Genomic DNA, 21,822 nt, shown 5'->3' with positions numbered 1-21,822 from the left:
TCCTCTAAACTGCATCAAATTGTTGAATGTTTTGTTGAGGGAAAATACAGTCGTACAAAATATTTGATATCTTGTCAATAAAGGGACCAAGGAAGATATTTTTTTTAAAAAAAAAAAAAAAGTGCGGTGGGGAAGGAATGTAGGCTGAAAAAACTAGTCAATAAAGGGACCAGAAAGGAAAATGTTTTTAAAAAACGGGGAGGGAGGAATGTGGGCTGATAAAGGGGGAAAAAGGGAAGTCAAAACCATGTAATCTTGTTCGTGGGAGATAATTATAACTTGACAAGTTTAAAAACAAGACGCTGCAAATAGCTGTTGCGCATCTCGCACCACATTTCCCCACTCCACTCTCCGCAGCGACGTTGGTTCGCAGTGTTGCAACCTGAAGGGAGCGGAATGGTCTGAGGATTTTCAGCGAAATTTGTATTCGCTTTTTCCTGGGCTGTTTTCTACCTGTCGGAGTACAGAAATTCAGCTTAACTTTTCGCCAACGACTCTTTTCCTTCTTTTAAAACAACAAATCAATCCAATCTAATTCTTTTAAAACTTGAGAAACTATCCATTTAGATACTCAGTGGCGGCGCTTGTGGACTCGACAACATTATACTTAAGTTTATGTAACTAATTCCGATTTCGAAAATATGTTGCAACATTGTAAACAATTTATCTGGCCTGTCCTCTAAGGGGCTTTCCAGAGCATATTGTGGATTTCGTTGGACCCGAAATATGCAGCCAAGACTAAAGAGCAAGAACATTTCAATGCTTTAAAAAATAACACAGGCAAGCGTGTTATCAGATTGCCTTCTCGTAGTGATTGTTGTACGATAAACAAAAGAACCCCCTCCCCACTCGGCTTTAAAAAAAAACCAGGCCACTGCTCGATGTCGCATTCAGAAAATGGAAGTCATTCGCCCAGAAGTTTCTCTTCGTTATAAACCTTAAAGCGCGTGCGTAATACTACAGTTTCCGATCCGCGCACCGCACACATTTTCAGAGACCGGATTAAATCAAATGAACCACTGATAAACTGATATGAGCCGGCACTGTAAAAATTGTTTGTCATATTTGTTTAGCTTAATTTTGCTGAGTTGGCACCACTCGTACTCTCAAGGCAATACCAGTACCTAGAAGAGTGGTGGAGAGGATGACGTAATAGGAAGTGCTCCACAGCGATCTGCGCATATCGGGACTTAACTTGTCAGGCTATAGCAACACTGTTGATATTTATTCCATGATCTATGTTGAAAAATATAAAAAAGGACTTCCCTTTAAAATTCGGTCTCTAGTAATGATATAATAATAATAAATAATAAAGTTTCTTTATTAAGCGAGCGAGGTTCAGCTTAGGGCTTTTCCGTCACCTAATCTTGTCAATGAACTGTATATGGAGCAGTAAGCTACATGTAAAATGATACATATGTACCTGATGATAACAGTAATAATAATAAGAATAAGAATATTAACATACAATTATATATAGTGAGTGACATGATTCTTCAATATGTGCCGCGACTTTGCTATTGTTCCATTAACAGCAAACCTTTTACGTTACCTCTGAAACTTAAGGGGTTGTTTATGCATGTGATGCTCGTAGGCAATGCATTCCATGCTTTCGGAGCCAAAAAGGAGAGTACTATTCATGTTGTTGACCAGGTACTGCGGTTTACCTTCAGCTAGTACACTGCGGATGATGAAGTTTATGAAGGGGCACTCACAAAGAACACACATGCTTAGGCCGGGATTCCTATCCTGTACCCTTCGTGTCTCAGAGCGTTGCGCTAACCACTTCGACGCGGAGGTATATTTGTTTAGCTTGAAATGGAAGAGGGGTTGTGGAATTGATGCCACCACATGCAAAGTGCCGTGACTGGGATACGAACGATTCTTCGAATTAAAATCGTTCAAGCAGAGCTCCTACCTTCCTCCATTATTATTTTTTGTAATAATAAAAAATCAAGGCTTATATTATACACTACAAACATCAATGAATCGTAAGTCTTCATATACGTATTTAGTATATTACAATAACAATAACATAACATGATATAAATAACAGGTGGAGCAACAGCCCTTGAGGGCCAGGGCCTTCATACCGACTACCGGCCTCACTCCCACATGCTTCAGCAAGCAGAGGCTAGCGATCATCCAACCAGTTAGGTAGTGAAGTGTGGTCAGCACGACGAACCCTCAATCGTAGTTGTAGGTTTTCAATGACCGGGTAACGCTACTCGTTTGCAGCTCCCCAATTTCTCACGATGGTAGGTGGCCACCGGTCCCACACATTGGCCGAAATCTCACGACAATTTAATTTGTTTGCAAGAAAATTTCCAGCGGAAAGTAATTGGCACTTTTTAAGTGCCAGTAATTGTAACTGAGTTACTTTTTAAATTCTGTTACTGTACCTGTAACTTGGGATCATTATGAACCAAGTAACTGTTACTCACTTAATTTTAAAAAAGTAACTTTCCGAACACTGATGTGTGGTAGTATTTCCGATACCGATAGCAAACCGTCGCAAGAAGTTCATTTATCACTTTTTGCTGAATAGTACCCTAAAACAATATAAATAATTATTGAATATAAATTAAAATACAACACACTATAGAACCAACCTATCTTTTGTTCAAACTATAAAACAGCAGTAAGAGTTTGTGTCAGGGACGGTGACAGGGGTGGGCACGGGTGGGCAAGCGCCCACCCAAAAATTCCTTTGCCCACCCGATTGCCCACCCAATCAAATTCAATAAGTACATATACTCGGGGATGAATGATTAAATATTTAAGTATAACCTGGTGATCATAACATGTATATTTTACTTGTGAATATTATCTATGCTGGAAATGTTCACATATTATCAACCCATAAAAAGTAACTTTTGTCATTGTTGAAACAAAAACTGTGATCAAATGAATATTTCTATGTTTAAAAGCAGCTAGTAGGCTTAGGAGGCTCAAAATTATGCAGGGTATGATCAAGATTAAATCAGAATTGAGGGTGAACTTGAGGACTGCAGCTCCGGGCCTCCACTACGTATATATATTCCGGCCTGGCTATGGTTAAAATAATCTCCAAATAAACAAATCTAAACATCATCTTAGCGTTACTTTCTCCAGAAACACAATAAATTATTTCGACTTTTTAATTAATATTAGAATAATTTAATCAAGAAGACTTAGTTAGATGGACAGGCCATGTGACACGAATGGCAGAGGAAAGAATAGTTTACAGGATTCTTGTTGGGAAACCTGATGGTTATGGACTAGTAGGAAGGCTAAGACGAGGATGGAAGGTTAACGTTGAGATGGACCTAAAGGAAATCAGTAAGGATGGAAAAGATTGGATTGATCTTGCCCACGATAGGGACAGATGGAAGGCTTGTGTTGCTGCAGCCATAAACCTTCGGGTTTAAGTATGCTATAGAGCAGGCATTTTCAACGAGTCGATCGCGATTGACCGGTCGACCGCGGGGCGTTTGTTGGTCGATCGCAGTTATCTATTGTAATTATACGAATATACGTTATTTGAATTCAACTTCTATAATGTATAATGGCTGAGTAGGTACAATTTTTTGCAAAGATGAACGATTAATAGTAGCTCACTGCCTGTTGTGACAATAAAAAGTAGATCACTGCTTGATTGAAGTTGGACATGCCTGCTATAGAGTATAATATAATTTTAATTAGCTCTGCATTGAAATTCCAGAAGTGTCCCTTTTTTTTCATTACAATTTGTATATACCTGTTATCCTCAAATATCAATATTGTATACGAAATATCAACTTTATATTCATTCTACTAATAAGAAGGAATCACAACAATCACTACAATACCGAAGTGAATAAATTTTAATAAATCAGTTATATATGGAAAAAGCTACAGAATTATTCAATTGCTAATGAGTGGCTTATTCTATTTAGAAATCCTCGTTCCACACATAAATTTTGTCACATGAATCAGCCGAAAATGTCAACTGAATCTGTAGATGCAGCTGAAGTAAAGAAAAAAAAGTTATGTCACGAAGTATATAGAAGACGATTTTGTTAGTTTGTTTCTAAGCCCACTTTTATGCTCAGATAGGCTAATCGGGACTAAACCTACAATTTAACGTGTAGTTGTAGTCCGAACCAGTGTGCATTGTGCTTCCACCAGAGGAGGGGGGGGGGGGGGGAGTCAAACACAGGACCTCTTCATTATAATGCGACAGCGTTATGCCATTTGGGGAAAAACATACAGAAATAACTCGCACCAAACTCCATTTTTGGAAGAGTAAGTTCTGGTAGATTTTTTCTGTTGTAAGCAATTTTTCTGCTAATTTTAATAATGACGACGTTATAAGGTTCAATGGTGATTAGATTAAAGTAACGAATGGGCGAAAACAAACACACGCTGACACTCAAAATACAAACCCTCATAAATTATTACTTTGGCAGTGGTTCCAGGCGCCAGGGACTCGTTGCCCTGAAAGAATAAAGTTTCCAGGGTATGCTGCACAGGACAGAGGTTGACATTCTAGTGTGTTCGAAATGGTCACGCCATACAACACAATGAAAAATAGATGAAGTATTACTGGTACGATGAATTCCTTGTGTCCTAAATAATTTTGTTACCTCAAAAAATATGTTCATGTAACCATACGTGTATTGCTTCTCCCGCATTAGTAATATGACAGTTCTTCAGAAAACGAATAGCAACTTAGCTAATGATCTCTTAAATTCTGAACAGATTTCTCAATCTTACTTGTTTATTACTTATGACGAGTGATATTTTGTCAAAATAGCCTTTCATTAGCCTAGGGATACTTAATGGACAATGAACAAATAATTTGTTTTCCGTGTGTTTTTTAAATCGTTCCTAATAAGACGTTCATTTTAATCCAAACATTCAGTGGCGGCGATTAGGAGGAGCGGGAAGTGGGGGATGCAGTTTCCCAGCCACATGTTGCCACTTTTTGCCCCCGCACTATGCCCTCTTTATGCTAAGCCTTTTCTACCAAGAAAACGTATATTCAGGGGTGCCCACAGGGGGATTATGGCACAGGCTCCGCCATCGAGATTCTTTGGGGGATTTTTTCCCTTCAAATAATGTAAAATTGAACATTTATATATTTTTCCAAAATACAGGTAAAAATTTTACACCTTAAATTCACCATATTTAATCCATTAGATGAAGAAAAGAAAGCGTTTAAGGTTATTATTGAAGGTGCGGGGAGGGGGGGATAAATATCCAACTTATATATTAGGCCTTAATTGACACGTGGGTTCTGGGGGGAATTCTGAATTAAACGTTGGCGGGGACAGTATTCAACTCTAAGTCTTAGATTATGGCGGGTATTTTAGTTAGAGGGTCATTTGAGCATTAAGATATCAAATTCTTGTGTATTACTATTGTCTTAGAATGTTGCAGAAATTCTGGTGTGGAGACTGAGAATTAATTTTTTGGAGGAGGCAATATTCGGTCTTCAATATCAACAGTAAGTCTAAAATTGGCATGGACATTTATGTGGTAGGATTGAGTATGAAATTTAAAGGGGGAGACGGGAAGCTCTTGATAAAGTGTTAAATCTTAGATTGTCAAGGAATTTCTGTAGTAAAGAGAGAGTTCGAACATTAAATTTTGAAGACTGTATTTAGCGATATGGTATCCACACGTTTTCGACCCAGAACGTGCCAAATCAGAAGTTGGAAAATACTAAATATCCCGGGATCCTAAGAAAATATTGACACTCCGTTAAATTAATATTCTTGAAAGCCTGCAAGAAAATGTTCTTGCTTGCTTCGCTCGCAATAATGTGTTTCTTACAACAATCCGTGTCTGGCGCTTTACTGAGCTGGATGTGAATTTTTATGCTATAGCTGCATTACAAGACATGAGCGATATTCTCCATATTCATGAGTAACATCACTTCTTAAAATATAGTGCTTAGTGTTGGTGTACTGCTTACAAATAATGCACCTGCTTTAAAGTAACAAAAAGGTAAGAAAAAAGTTTCTTTCGGTGTAGGGATTACGATATAGTTTCAGGGCGGATATGATATGATTAAGGGGGGGGGAAGGATGACATGGACATGATTTTTGTGGGGATGCGCCATTGGCCTTGGGGGGATGGGCACCCCTGCGTATATTGTCCTTGCCCCTCAAATGTTGGCACCCAATCGCTGCTACTACAAACATTCAGATAGATTTGTCAGTTGTACAAACCTTGTAAGCTAAGAAAAGTAACCCCCAAGGAGTAAGAAAACTCTTTCAGTCAAAAACTTAAACGATGAAAATACTATGCTAAGGAACATGCATTTAAATTACGAGAAACTTCACGATTGTCTACCATCGCACTTTCTATCATTGTCGCCGAATACATAAAATCAAGTATGTGCCTTGTATTTGCAACACAAGCTTAAACCTAATTCGCATTTATTTCACTGTATTAACATGAATGAAAGAATGTGATTAGAATGTATGGCTGGTGTATGGCTGCGCATGTGTAAACACTTCCTTGAAATAATTGTGTCCATCAGAGACAAAACGAAAGAAAATGGAACAAGATGCGAGAATAGATTAGAAAAGAATAAAGAGGAAAACAAGGAAAGGGAAAAGAAGTAAGAGGAAAATCGGGAGTGTAAGAGAGAGGGGGATACATGTTATGTCTTACGTACACATACATGGTCTTACATTTATACTGCCCACCCTAATCTATCACTATGAAGCTTCTGCCCACCCGGTCGAAAATTTCTGGCGCCGCCCCTGGTTTGTGTCGACATCGACCGAACGTAAGTGACACCACGGTGGCAAGGTAGGGAAACTCAGCACCAAGATGGCTACCGTACAAGAAAGAGCTCTGTGCGTTATTTGGTTTGATGAAACCAAGGGCGCGTCAACTATCTGAGCGCTCAGCGAGCAAGGTGATAGCTCAGCTACTTGACGGCCAAATAGGCGTTGCTCGGCGAGCGCTGCTCACTTGATCGCTGAGCGAACTTGAACTTTGTTCACCACAGATTTGAGCCACAGAATATATAATTTTTGTGTTTCGATCTCGTGAGGCAAAGGGAAGAAGAGGAAAACTCTATGAGAATGGCTGGTTGGTGTCCAATGAGGAAGTATATAATTAACGGCTTGCGATGTAGCGTAATTACAGAGGAAGCCAAGTAACAGAAGGAAATGAAATATTTCAGTTCTTATAATTGTATTAAAATGAAAGTCTTGTTTATTCCAAATAATAAATATTAAATATACACTGTAGTTTTGGAAAGTTGTGCAAAGGTGTGAAAATGAAATTTTCGATAGTTTTGTTCCCATCAACTGTTCTATTTCCATAATAACAACTTTTCAAACACCGAAATCTTGTCCACTCGACGCAGCCACATTCATCACAGATTATTCAAAGGCACTGATATTTTGATCAATGAGCAAACAGCGTCAAGTAAATGACCTGTCTGCTCAACGAGCGAAAAACTTGCTCAGATACTTGACGAGCCCCAGATCTGCAATAACTGTTCAAAGATGTTTTCGGTCAAAGTACAAACGTAATCCTCCTAGTGAGCACTCCATGAAACGTTGGTATCAACGATTTAAGGATATAGGAAGTGTCGAACATAGGAAAGGTGCTGGCATACTACGGGTCTCCGAAGATGTGAACCAAGTGAGAGACGCTTTTACGAGAAGCCCTGGTAAATCGACTCTGGCAGGTGTTGAAAATAAAACTTTTCAACATGGTCCATTAAAGACAAAAACTAAATACAGGCCCTTTACTTCGTTCTTTTTGTTTTAATTCATCCTTTACATGTGCTAAAAAATGTATAACCACCCTGTATAATACAGCTGAGAATATACTCTGTCCCTGGTATCTCTGAAGTCTCTGCGCAAGTAATGACGCGAGACGGCTCCACCAATGAACACATGAGAGGGAAAACACCTTTATACGAAATCCTTCGGCGAAGCGGTTCGGAACCCTACTGATCTGACCCATGGTGTGTAACGATTGATAAATTTTGGTAAATTTCTTTATTATTCAAATTACTTTTCGATAGCCCTCGTATAAATTCTTTTGTAGTCTAATCTCTTTGAATGTATATTTAATCCTTGTTAAAATTATAACGCAGTTTCTGCCAAGCGAAAAAGAACGCAACGCAAGGTGAAGCTTGCATTCTTTTTCTTTCTTATCAACAATGGGTTCTTTTTCGTTCGGCGCTGCGCGGTTCTGTAAGTAAATTTTGCTACATTGTGTTTCTCGATATGCCTTTTTCGAAGGGGTAATTGTTGAAAGCTAAAAATAACTTTACATATGTCTAAATCTTTTGTTCAGGGAATAGGATTGCGTAATCCCGCAAGTATAAATACCAGCCGTTTCGCAAATTGATAAGATAGAAGATGTCATCAGAAGACTAACAACAAAGTTCTGGAACGAACTAAGAGGACATCCCAATCCTGCAGTTAACCAAATTGGAACTGCAGAACTAAGACGCCGCACTCACCGCACCCCACGGCCAGAGTGAACTTCAAGTATAAAGAAAAAGAAGATAACACCCTCGAGCGACAGTTGCAGAGGAAAAGAAACTAAGATCGCACAAACATGAAAGAAAATGGGGAAAAATGGAAATAGAAGTCAAGGAAACGGCACTTCGAAAAGAAAACGTCAAGAAAATGCAACGTGCAACGTGGCAAAATCATCAGTTGATCAGTATATTCCGGAATCTTTAGGTGATTATGATTAAATCGCTTGTCGAGGTCCAGGGCTGGGAGAATACGGGAGTTGTGTGGGGAGTGGCTGGTCAGCTCTCCCTTCCACAATGTCCGATGTTTTCCGTAAGCCACCTTTCAGGATTTGTGCTGGTCAGCATGATCCTTAAAGGGGATTTTGGCAGGCTTATAAATAATTAATTCATATATAAATATTTAATCTTAATAATTTAAACTTTGCAATTATTCATAAATTTTAAATTCTGTCGAAGTTGGCACTGGTCAGTGTGACTCCGATATAAATTCAAAGATATACAACCTTCTCGTCGAGTTAATTATTTATTTATTCTAAATCATTCTGAATTCTCCTGGTCAGGAGGTTCAATTAAATAAAAGTTTATTTTCTTTATTACATTAATCCGAGAGCATACCTCTGGTCAGATGGTGCCTTTTAAATCTCGTAGCTTATATAGTTTTCATGTCCGTTTTAAAGTCTGAGTATCCGGAACGCTAAAGAAAGTTTATTGGTTTCTCTTATTTAGGTTTATATTAGATGTATTTTGAAACAGCTATAATAGGTGACCGGTCTTATATAAGTTTTTGTAGAAATCATTTAATGTAAAAGTCTATTGTTTTGCTTTTGCAATGTGAGTAGTCGAAAAGGGTAGACATAGAGTCCCCTATTATGTTAAGGAATTCCACGCGGACATTTGTAATTTGTGGCCGAGATATGGCTTTGATATTGGGTAGAGAAAGGCTCCCTTTATATTTTGTTATGAATGTTTTTGGAGGTTGACCCTGAAGATGGTAGTTTACCTCATGAGTTCTAGAGAACATAATGCAGATGTGAAAATATGACAGAAGCACGAATAGAAATTTACGGAAAGACGTTATGCAAATTTTTTCTTTGGTTTTGGTTAATAGTAATTTTGTCGACCTTTAGTTAATAATTTGTCACCTGTTTATTGAAACCAAGCTACAGCTGTGTTAGTTCTACGATGGGATATGGACATGTTATATAAGAGAGTGCTCTCTGAGTTTTATGTTTACACTATAACAAGTTTCAGTCTGTTACGGAAGTCGTTATTGATCTAAATTTTATCTTGGCATTGTTATAGTTTTCCTTTTGATCAGAAGTTTGTATATTTTCCTTTTAACTCAACTATGTTTGAATTTGTGAATAAGTTGATTAAGGTTTAAACGGAGAACCTTCTCTCATGTTAATTTTGCAAAGTTTATTGGATTGATTGAATTGTTGTTTTAAGTCCACTTTATGCACAGTAAGGCTAATCGGGACTGGACCTACAGTTTAAAGTGGGATCCGAACCACTTGTGCCTCCACCGGGTATCGAACCCGGGACCCCTTGATTACAAGGCGAGGACGCTACCACTGCGCCATCGGGGAGGCCCCTAACAAAGTTTATTGGAAATTTGAGATGTAAATAAATTTGTAATCGTTAATGGGTATTTCCTTATAGTAAATTTGGTTTATAAGTACAAATTAACTGGCCTCCTTTTGGTTTGATGAGGTGTCCCGCCATCACTGGTCAGTGAGGCGGAGGCTTTATCAATCCATAAGATGTCAGTTTAGATTACTCTGATTTCGCTTGCGATTCGCATGCGTATCCTCACTGGTCAGTGGGATGCGGGTGTGATCACGATGGAAGTTTAAGCGTAAGGAAGGTTACCTTACTTTAGAGTTAAGGTTCTTGGTTAAGTAAGAATATATTTTTTTTTATTATTATTATTCAAAAGCAGACCCTTACCCGAACTTTGGGATGCGGGCTCTCATGCCCCGCAGGAACTGAGAATTAGAGTGCGCGTCAAATCTCCTGCATATGGCGATAGCCAATAGCAGCGCACTGCAGCTGTGCCATGTCGAAATCTCACACGGAAAAGAGACAGCGTGGTTGAGCGAAACGCCTTGTCAAGGAGAGCACGGCAACGCCGCACGTATGTGATTCGCTGGTGCTGTTCAGCCGTTCAAGGCCATATGCAGGAGATTTGACGCGCACTTTAGTCGTGGCATATATTATAACTGAAAGCTAATTGGTAGGCAGCGACGCCCGGTCTTGGTCTTTCGAGGGGACCGAGCCGGGGTGTCATGTGCTAGGCAACGTGGGGCTAACAAGCTGTTTGTTGCAAGTGGCGCCAAACGTGGGGCTAACAATTTGTTTGTTGCAGGTGGAATGTCCACCATGGATCTGACCGACTTACTGACCCAAGAGACAGGCACTACGGTACAATGCAAGGGTCGCACTCGAGGACAAAATGCAACGAACATATAACCTAATACGACTTGCTGGCAGAAGATGTTCTGTCGGAAACGATGGGCGCGGAAGCCGGAATATAGAATTAACCGGCTGAAACTGGATTACACCGGATTTGTCAACCGTAATAGCTGGGTTTCAACTGTGCCCCATTTCCCGGCCAATCCTAGACTATTGACCTACGCTTGCAGCCTGCAAATCGCTGTTAAGACAAACCCTTTCGCTGTTATCGCAGATGGAATAACGGAGTGGATGCCGTGATGAACTCAAGACGTTTTTTATCAAGGACAAGATGAACAAAAGTGGAAGGTAATTTTACAGAGACGAACGAACAAGAAACACTAAGAAAGGAATTCTCTTGGAAAGACAAATGAGGTTTGGAACTTGTCCAAAACCTGCCACACAGGCAAAGGATGAGGATCACGTTATATAGAGAGAAATTGCTTATAATCTTCAAGGATTTCCGCAATATACAGGATGTTCATAAAGTCCCGGCACCATTACAAAAAAAAAAAAAAAAAAACAGCTCGGAAACTACATGCAATAGAACAATGCTGTTGATTGCAAAATGAGCTACAACTCATGCCATACACCTCAATGTGCGCCCCTCTAGTTGCTCTCAGAACATCAAGGCGGTAATACACTTCTGCCCATACACGCCCCAGCATATCACCAGTAACAGGATACTCTCCGTTATTCTTCTTTGTACAGTAGCAACATCTGGAACAGGAGTGCAGTAAACACAATCTTTGACATACCCCCAGAAGAAGAAATCCAAGTGTGTGATATCAGTAGAGCGCGGTGGCCAGGGAATAGGCCCATCACGGCTTATCCAGAAGACCTCGAACATCCTTGGACCAATGAGGGGGTGCCCCATCTTGTTGAAAAGTTATGGTTGGCATATAAACGTGGAGAGTTGTAGCTCTTGCAATCGACAGGATTGTTCTATTGCATGTAGTTTCCGAGCTATGTTTTTTGTAATGGTACCGGGACTTTATGAACACCCTGTATTTCTTATCTATCGAATATGTATTGCCTAAACAAGTAACTTTGAATCACGTTGTAAAAGAAAGCTATAAAAGTCTGCCATTAATGAGGAGTTAAGTTCACTTTCTTCTTATGCTGCAAAGGGTGACTTTTCGGACTTTTGCACATTGGTTCGGATCCCACATTAAACTGTAGGTCCAGTCCCGATTAGCCTATAAGTGCAAGAAGTGTATATAAAACAAGAACTCAAATTCTTCATCGTCGTAATGAACCATAATGCCGACTTCCGTGGAGGAGTGGTTAGCACAGCGCACTACGATGCCAGGGCCTCAAGGTTCGAATCCCGGCCTGGACATGGGTTTTTGTGACTGTCCATTAAGTTCATCATATCATCACTCAAGGGGTGTAAGGGGTGAACTTCAACGTAGTACATCCAATTGTCCACCTCATTTCCACATAGTACACCCTGGACTACATTTTGCTGACTAACGAAGCTGTGACGTGTGGCCATATGGCCAGTTTACTTCTGTGTGTTGTCCTTTTTTTTTTGTCCTTATGTGTGCTGAGTGCCCCTCTTTGCAGCCTCAGCTTTTAAACGAAGTCAGAATTTTTTAACATTTTAGTTACATGACATTACAGTTATGTTATTTTAGTTATGGTAAGTGGTTGGACCCCGTATAACGTGACGGGTGCAAAATAGCCTAAGTGCTGACGCACACAAAATTCTATATTCAAATTCAAATATCATCACTAGGGCACATATATGTTAATTTTGGGTCATTGTAGGCCAGAAAAAGGTGGGTTTTATTTGTCCTTTTTTGCCTTTTCCGGCGTTTTTTGGCATATTGGTCCTTTTTTAGCCTTTGTTAGGTCTTAACGGCTTTTCTTTGTAACTTCACCTTCTTTCGACTACGTTTTTAAAAAAAGTAAAACGAATGCTTGAAAAAAAAAACCAAGGGGTATCAAATTATGTGCAAGATAAGTGAAATATTGAAAGGAGAAAATTTTGATGCGAGTGTTTTTGAAGAGGAATTCATTTTCACCACGAAATCCCACTTGCTTCAAGCATGGAGAGAAGTTTCTCGATGTTTCGCAACGTGCTGTCTGAAAACTGACGATCCTTTACACCTAAGAACCTGGAGATGACCATTGTGATATACTGCAATGCCAACTGCGGTAAGGTTTCCGAAGTGCTATTTATGCAACCCTAGTGTGGTTAGGCCAAATATGATTCTTCAAATTATGTTAATCTAAAAAATATATAATGTCTGAAAGAAGATGCATTTCATTCATATAGTTTTTTCGCACTGTGTGTTCCATACAACTAGAATTTTGTATTTTTTTATTCATTAAATATGTAATTAAAACTGAGTTATTAATTAATTTGGATTCTTTTTTCCGTTTTTTGGTCCTTTTTTATATTTTTAGATCTTTTTATAAGTCTTTTTTTGGCAATTTAGAGGTTTTCAAATTCCAAGCCCTAATCATCACTCATATTCATCGTCGCAATTAGCCGAAGTGGCAGAAATGCGACGCTAAATATAAAAAATCAAAGGAAAACAAACCAATGAGGCATAACGAAAAATGTATCCAATATATGATTTCAAGTAATATGTAGGTATGAACGTGATATTAATCTTACGGAAAATGGAGCATTGCGATCGGAGCGAACAACATAATTTTTATCTCTATTTCCCTGCCAAGCGACAAATATACTAATTTAATATTTTCACAGGGCGCCGCGATGTTTACTGTTTTGTCCCCCCCGCCCCCTTTTTTTTTTGCTCGTTCGGCGCTCTGTCTCGCCTAGAGGTGCGGCCGCCTCTTGCCCCCCCCCCCCCCCCGCGTAGCGGTAGCTACGACTCTGCGGTTCAATTATTCATGACTCTTTTAGTTCAAACCAGACAAACAATCGAGATGTTCGACTGCAGCGACAATACATGGAACTCATTATGGAGTTCGGTTTCAATTAGGGCAGAGCTTCTTTTTGATTGAGGAATCCAATTAATTCCGAATGTCGTATTTACACAGGTTTCTCTGTGTTATCATATTACTGCATTTAATATCAAAGGGTGTAAATAGATGCAGAACGAAAGGGTAGGTTCATTCAACCCCTTTATCTCATGTGGCACGTATACCACGCTAAAACTGGTTAGATCTTTATACACTCCTCACAAAAAGTTTGGAATAATGTTAGGTGATAGACACGGCCTTGGAATTCAAGAACACATAGTATCTGTCTGGTGGACGTTATCGTGCCTATCACCTATTGCCTAATACAAAAATATTCCAAACTTGTTGTGGCCAATGTAACAATATTACCAACATTTTGTGAGGAGTGCATTAGAGCAAAACGTATTTTGTTCACATTAACACCCCAAAACACGGGAGCCGGATATTTTGGTGCCGGACGTTTTGGTGAGGACATTTTTGTGCCTGGTTATTTTGGTGCTAGGACATTTTTGTGCCAGGTCATTTTTGTGCTAGAAAATTTTGGTGCCAGGTCATTTTGGTGCTAGGACATTTTGGTGCCAGGTCATTTTGGTGCTCGGACATTTTGGTGCTCGGACATTTTGGTGCTAGGACATTTTGGTGCAAGGTCATTTTGGTGCTAGGACATTTTGGTGCTAGGACATTTTCGTGCCAGGTCATTTTGGTGCTCGGACATTTTGGTGTTAGGACATTTTGGTGCCAGGTCATTTTGGTGCTAGGACATTTTGGTGCCAGGTCATTTTGGTGCTAGGACATTTTGGTGCCAGGTCATTTTGGTGCTCGGACATTTTGGTGCTAGGACATTTTGGTGCAAGGTCATTTTGGTGCTAGGATATTTTGGTGCTAGGACATTTCGTGCCAGGTCATTTTGGTGCTAGGACATTTTGGTGCTAGGACATTTACGTGCCAGGTCATTTTGGTGCTAGGACATTTTGGTGCCAGGTCATTTTGGTGCTCGGACATTTTGGTGCTAGGACATTTTGGTGCTAGGACATTTTGGTGCCAGATCATTTTGGTGCTCGGACATTTTGGTACTACGACATTTTGGTGCCAGGTCATTTTGGTGCTCGGACATTTTGGTGCTAGGACATTTTGATGCCAGGCCATTTTGGTGCTAGGACATTTTGGTGCCAGGTCATTTTGGTGCTCGGACATTTTGGTGGCAGGACATTTTGGTGCCAGGTCATTTTGGTGCTAGGACATTTTGGTGTCTTTCTCTTTATATCCTTTCACCTCTTACCTTTGTCATTCACTTTCACTTTTCAGTGACTATAAATACTGAATATTAGTAACTTCCTCATCACTTCAAAAATGTGTTCTGTAGTGAATATTGTTCTCATGGCGAACAGAAACTAATCTATGATGGATTTTCATATTTAAAAGAAAAGGCCAGAAATGATAAAGTGTACGGAAGTACTCTCTGAAAAAGCAGTGCAAGGCCCGTGTCCACACTGTGAAACGTGAAATTGTGAAATTTGTAAATGATATATGTTGCACCAAAATGTTCTAGCACCAAAATGTCCGGCACAAAAATGACCTAGACCCCCAAAACACACGATTCTAATCTCATCGATCATCCATCAATTGTTTTAAATATACAAAATGATCAAACGTTAGAACAAACGGTCCTACATTACTTGTAGCGGGTGGTCAGAAATAAAGTTCGCTACTCAGCGCCCTCTGGGACCCGTTCTAAGCAACCTATTGCGGTGAAACTTGGCATAGAGGCTATGGAGACCATGAAAAAGCGAATGATGATGAAATAAAAAAAAAATAGTTCAAATTTTCACCACCAGGTGGAAATGTAGCGCTTAAAATTAAAGTTCCCTTACTCATAACCAACTGGAGTCCGTTCGAAGCATCATATTGCGATGAAATTTGGTATAGGGATCTTGAGATCATGGGGAAGAGAATGCTGACGAAAAAAAGTAGTTAATTTTTTCACCGCCATGTGGAAATGTGGCGCTTACAATTAAAGTTCCGATACACACAGACCCTTGGAGCCCGTTTGAAGTATCGGATTGCAATGAAACTTGTATAGATGCTATGGAGATCATTGGGAAGTAAATGTTGACGAAAGAAATAGTTCAAATTTTCATCACCAGGTGGAAATGTGGTGCTTAGAGTTAAAGTTCCCTTACTGAAAGCCATCTGGAGCCCGTGAGAAGCAATAGGTTGCGGTAAAACTTGGTATAGAGGCTATGGAAAACAAATGCCAACGATAAAAATAGTTCAAATGTTCGCCACTAGGTGGAAATATTGTGCTGTAATAACAACAACCAGAAATCGGGAATGCAAAACTTCATTTTTAGTTTATGTCAACACAGAACTGTTCAATGTGTGCGCCGGCAATACGAATGAATTACCCTTCGGAAGCGCAAGACAACGTTATCACTGATTCAACAGCAGGATGTTCTTCACTTTGCCCCAGAGCTTTCCCATGGTCACCATAGACCTCATACCAAAGTTTCACCGCAACCAGTTGCTTCGAACGGACTCCAGAGGGTTCTTAGTAGAGGAACAGTGGCGGGCGATTGGGTGCCAAAACTAGAGGGGGGAGCTCAAAACTGGCGGGGGGCAAGAACAGTTTGTTTTTCCTTGGTAGACAAGGTTAGCATTAAGAGACCATAGTGCGGCGCAAAAGTTGGTGGGGGGCTAATGCCTCTCCACGCCCACCTAATCGTCGCCACCGCAGAGGAATTTTAATTATAAGCACCTGGTAGAAAATCAACAATTTGAGGGATTTGTATTCTTTCTAATTTGCAGAATCGGTTTACAAAAGCTAGAAAGCATTATTAACAAAATGCTTTAGTTTTTCATTAATGTAACTCATCAAAATCACTGTAAGGAGGGGAGGGGGGCTATTTGGTTAAAAAAAAGCCAGAGAGATTGTTTTTTGATTATTAGATAGGGACTGAGAACCAGAAGAAATGTCCAAAAAATTTGAGAATGTTCATATTTTTAAACATTCATGAATCAGTGTTCAATCACGGCCCACCTGAATTTGATCAGATCCTGATGTAGGGTTGTCAAAACATTTTTCTTCGACCTTGAGTTTCCTAGAAAGGAAGAAATCAGTCGGCCGTCTAATCCAGTCAATCCATGCTGCTAATCCATGACAGCGGAAAGGAATTGTAATTCGTAGACCATCAGTTGCTGTTGTATTCCGATATGATCCATTTCTAAAGATCCAGCAAGATGTTAAAAATAGGGGAGTGACGAAAAAATATTCTGGAGTACTTATATACTATATACAGAGTGGGCCAAAAGTAACCTTACAGTTGTTTCACTATTGGTTTTACGTTTTTGATCTAATTTTTCAAAACAATAATTCCAAACCAGTATTCTATATCCTTTATCTACGTTATAGAAATGTTATTAAGCTATTTTCTCAAATGTACTTTTGGACGACGCCGATTGCAGTTCTACGAACTCATGCGTAACCAAATCGGTTTGGAGCCAAACCTTCTGGATAAGATCATCTGGTCAGATGAGGCTTGCTTCAAATTGTCAGGTCACGTGAACAGGCATAACTGCGTGTACTGGGCTGATGACAATCCTCATGTTACCATTATTTCTCAACTCAACCAGCCTAGCATCACAGTGTGGGGTGCTGCATTGTCCAGCAAAGGTGTTGTCGGACCAGTTTTCTTTGATGGAACTGTGGATGGGGCGAATTACCTAGACATGCTCCGTGACGTGGTAGTGCCACAACTCAAAACCAGAGCTAACTTCGCCGAACTGCACTTTCAGCAAGATGAAGCACCTCCCCATTATGCTTTGGCAGTAAGGAACTACCTTTACCAAACCTTTCCACAGCGTTGGTTCGGAAGAAGGGGTAGCATCGAAAGGCCACCACGTTCACCTGACCTAACACCAATGGATTTCTTTTCTTGGGCTGTCGTAAAGAACAAGGTTTACGAGAAAAATCCCCACACACTGGGTGAATTAAAAGAGTACATCTCAGAAGCAGAAATTGATACAGATAAGGTTTTGTGTTGTACTTTGTCTCATAGTGTTATGGAAAGGTTCGAAGCATGTTGCAATGTTGAAGGAGGACAATTTGAGCACTTACGGGTTTAAACTGTGTTAAAGAAGGCAAGTGAAGTGTTAAATAAATGTCCATAAACAGTATTGAACGTATAAATGTATTGTACAGTGCATACCTACTAAGTGTAAGGCTACTTTTGGCCCACCTTGTATTACAGGGTGTTCGAAAAGTTCCCGCACTCAAACTTTAAGAATTTTTTGCTTATAATTTATTGAATTTGTCAACAATATGAATACATATACTTGTTAAATATATCTTGAAGTACACAAAAAAAATTAAATAAATATGAGTAATACTGCAATCGCTGAGGTCAATAACACACTGACAAGACAGCAAATTACTTTCCGCACGTTGTTTTTCAGGAAGAATTCCCGTCCACAGTAAGTGCTGAAAATGGCCGCCATTTGATTGTAAACACAACTCCACAGGCTTACATATGTTTCTCAGTGTTCTGGTAGAGATTTAACTATTCGTTGCTTAACGTCATGAAGGAAGTCCTCTGCGACTACCTTGGATCTTTTACTTCATTGTCTATCATGCAAGGAGCTTGTATCACGAAATCAGCGTACAAGATCACACACTTGTGCCGGATCGTTGGGAAAAACTTCTCCATTTCTCCACACATATGCTTCCAACAAAGCGATTCACTGTTCACTCTTAAAAGGCATTGGTGACAAACTGTGATTATTCGACTCACCCCGAGGACTGTAACAGCGGCACTGCTCTAAACATAACATAAACTCATTCTTCAAGGTCGTACCAATCCCTACTGACAGGCTTGCCAACTCATGCAGATGAGTGCCTTACTAGCTTTTCTTAAAAGTATAAGTGACTTTTCGAACGCACTGTATAACAATACTACTGTCTCATGTTATAATAATAATACTTTTATTTAATTACTGATCATAGTACTACCTAATACAGCACTAAATCACATGGAACTGACAAAAGTACAGGGATAAAATAAACGAGACGAAGTACAATATTGGGAGACTAAGATATTTAAATTTAAGTTATGGCCTTAGAAAATACCCTCTACTATACCTCTAATAAATGAATAATGTTGAGCAGATCAATTGCCAGATATATCACAACGTTCAGTTACTACAATTAATCATACGAACACATCATCATCTAAATTGTATATTAGGTGCTTGTATTAGTCACCACCACTGTTCCTATTTACTGAGTTTGAGAATATTTTTTGTTTGATTTGGCAACATTGTATGTAATAGCTCTCATGAAATAGTCGCTGTGTATCTGTGATGAGAGCATATTATGCACAAATATTTTACTCTTTCTTAAATATAGTGTTTGTAATTTAAGTGATTGCAACCACTCCTTATATTTCATACCTATTTCGGGTTTTCATACATAATAATGGATAAATACGTAATTTCTGAACTGATAATTTTTAATAATAATAATAATATAAATTAATATATCAATTTTGAGGATGTTCTCTGTTGTTGAACTTTAAAGTCATACTTTCAACACGTTCTTGAATAAAAAAAAATGTATTATGCATCCTACACATCAACACAATCATGTGAAATATTTATCAATAACGTGTGTTTTAGAGTTGAAAATTAATTTCCTAAACTTTCTACAAATCTACTGACAACGCAGCAACGCCGCGCATAACGCAAAAGAAGGGGAGAAAGCGAGTTGACGGAGGGAAGCAGTGTACGCTGCTGCAAACGTCTGGAAAAAAACTCACTCCCCTTCCTACGAGTTCATTGGCCGAAGCCTGTCGAGCCACTACTTTTCGGTCCCTGCCCTACAGACAAAGCATAATGATTTGTGGTATATCTTATGGCAGCTCCAAGATGCACAAGAAAACTCGTCTAGGGACTACAACAGAAAAAAATGAAATATCACCAATTTCCGTAGCCCACTCGCTAGAGCTCTTGAGCTCGAAGCTGCCCCTTTTAATGCAGCCGTCAAACCCAAGACTCTCCCATCTCGGTACGTGTCATCGCCAGCTCCTTCGCTCTGCTTTCCATTGAGGACGAGCCATAAGAAAATTAATAACTCGAGAGTCGTGGCGGCAATTAACTTGTTCCTATTGATCGTACAGTAGGGCACTGAAGTAAGAAAAAAAAGGTTTCCACAGTATGCCCGAGAAGTCCCCGTACTCCTACTTGCATGCATCATCTTGCGACTGTGTTGAAAATTGGCCGGTATTTTTAATTTTCAGCTTTCCATTCGCTTTATACTCACAGGACAATTGGTAGTGAACTAACTCAACCTGCTGATTACAAGCAGTGCAGCAGTCCTAAAATGTTCACCAACTTTCCATTCGCTTTATACTCACACGACAATTGGTACTGAAGTAACTCATCGTGCTGATTACAAGCAGTACTGCAGTCCCAAAATTTTCACCAACTTTCCATTCGCTTTATACTCACAGGACAATAGGTAGTTAAGTAACTCATCCTGCTGATTACAAACAGTGCTGCAGTCACAAAATTTTCACCAACTTTTCATTCGCTTTATACAAAGTAAAAAGAAAGCAAAGTGCTTCCCTGTGTTTTGCACCACGCCATGAAGGCGTATAGGGCATGTTGAGTTAGGGCCCCACAGTTCCTTGATCACGTCTGATCAGCACCACGCCCTGGCCGCCTTTACTCCCCAGAGTTTTCTTCAGTTACTCACTTTATACGACACTGGGTGGGCGCTGGAGCCACTTTATACTCACACTACAATTGGTAGTGAACTAACTCATCCTGCTGATTACAAGCAGTGCTACAGTCTCACAATTTTCATGAACTTTCCATTCGCTTTATACTCACAGGACAATTGGTAGTGAACTAACTCATCCTGCTGGTTACAAGCAGTGCTGCAGTCCCAAAATTTTCACCAACTTTCCATTCGCTTTATACTCACACGACAATTGGTAGTTAAGTAACTCATCCTGCAGATTACAATCAGTGGTGCAGTCCCAAAATTTTCACGAACTTTCCATTCGCTTTATACTCACACGACAATTGGTAGTAAAGTAACTCATCCTGCAGATTACAAGCAGTGCCGCAGTCCCAAAATATTCACCAACTTTCCATTCGATTTATACAAAGTAAAAAGAAAGCAAAGTGCTTCCCTGTGTTTTGCACCACGCCATGAAGGCGTATAGGGCATGTTGAGTTAGGGCCCCACAGTTCCTTGATCACGTCTGATCAGCACCACGCCCTGGCCGCCTTTACTCCCCAGAGTTTTCTCCAGGTTCTCACTTTATAACACAATGGGTGGGTGCTGGAGCCACTTTATACTCACACTACAATTGGTAGTAAAGTAACTCATCCTGCAGATTACAAACAGTGGTGCAGTCCCAAAATTTTCACAAACTTTTCATCGCTTTATACTCACAGGACAATTGGTAGTAAAGTAACTCATCCTGCAGATTACAAGCAGTGGTGCAGTCCCAAAATTTTCACAAACTTTTCATCGCTTTATACTCACAGGACAATTGGTAGTAAAGTAACTCATCCTGCAGATTACAAGCAGTGGTGCAGTCCCAAAATTTTCACCAACTTTCCATTCGTTTTATACTCACACGACAATTGGTAGTGAACTAACCCAACCTGCTGATTACAAACAGTGCTGCAGTCCCAAAATTTTCACAAACTTTTCATCGCTTTATATTCATATGACAATTGGTAGTGAACTAACTCAACCTGCTGATTACACGCAGTACCGCAGTCCCAAATTGTTCACAGAGTATACCCTAAATTTCGTGAAACGTTAAGAGTACACCATGTTTCCAATTACTTTGGTTTATGTTTACTTATACTGATAAAGGCATTTATCTTCTGCAAAAAATGTTATTCATGTTAGAATGCTGCTGATGATGGTG

The 21,822-nt window shown here is 39.7% G+C and overlaps 1 protein-coding gene across 6 annotated transcripts in view; it reads right to left on the bottom strand.

Annotated features, from left to right (window-relative positions):
• Positions 1-21,822, bottom strand: part of nAChRalpha4 (nicotinic acetylcholine receptor alpha4) — a 747,771-nt gene that overhangs the window by 118,698 nt on the left and 607,251 nt on the right. The window lies entirely within an intron of this gene.

This window comes from Lepisma saccharinum, chromosome 15, assembly GCF_977018435.1.
Source record: "Lepisma saccharinum chromosome 15, izLepSacc3.1, whole genome shotgun sequence".
NCBI classification, from domain to species: domain Eukaryota; kingdom Metazoa; phylum Arthropoda; class Insecta; order Zygentoma; family Lepismatidae; genus Lepisma; species Lepisma saccharinum.
The sequence above is the reverse complement of the archived record's forward strand: the minus strand, read 5'-3'. Positions and strand labels throughout refer to the sequence as shown.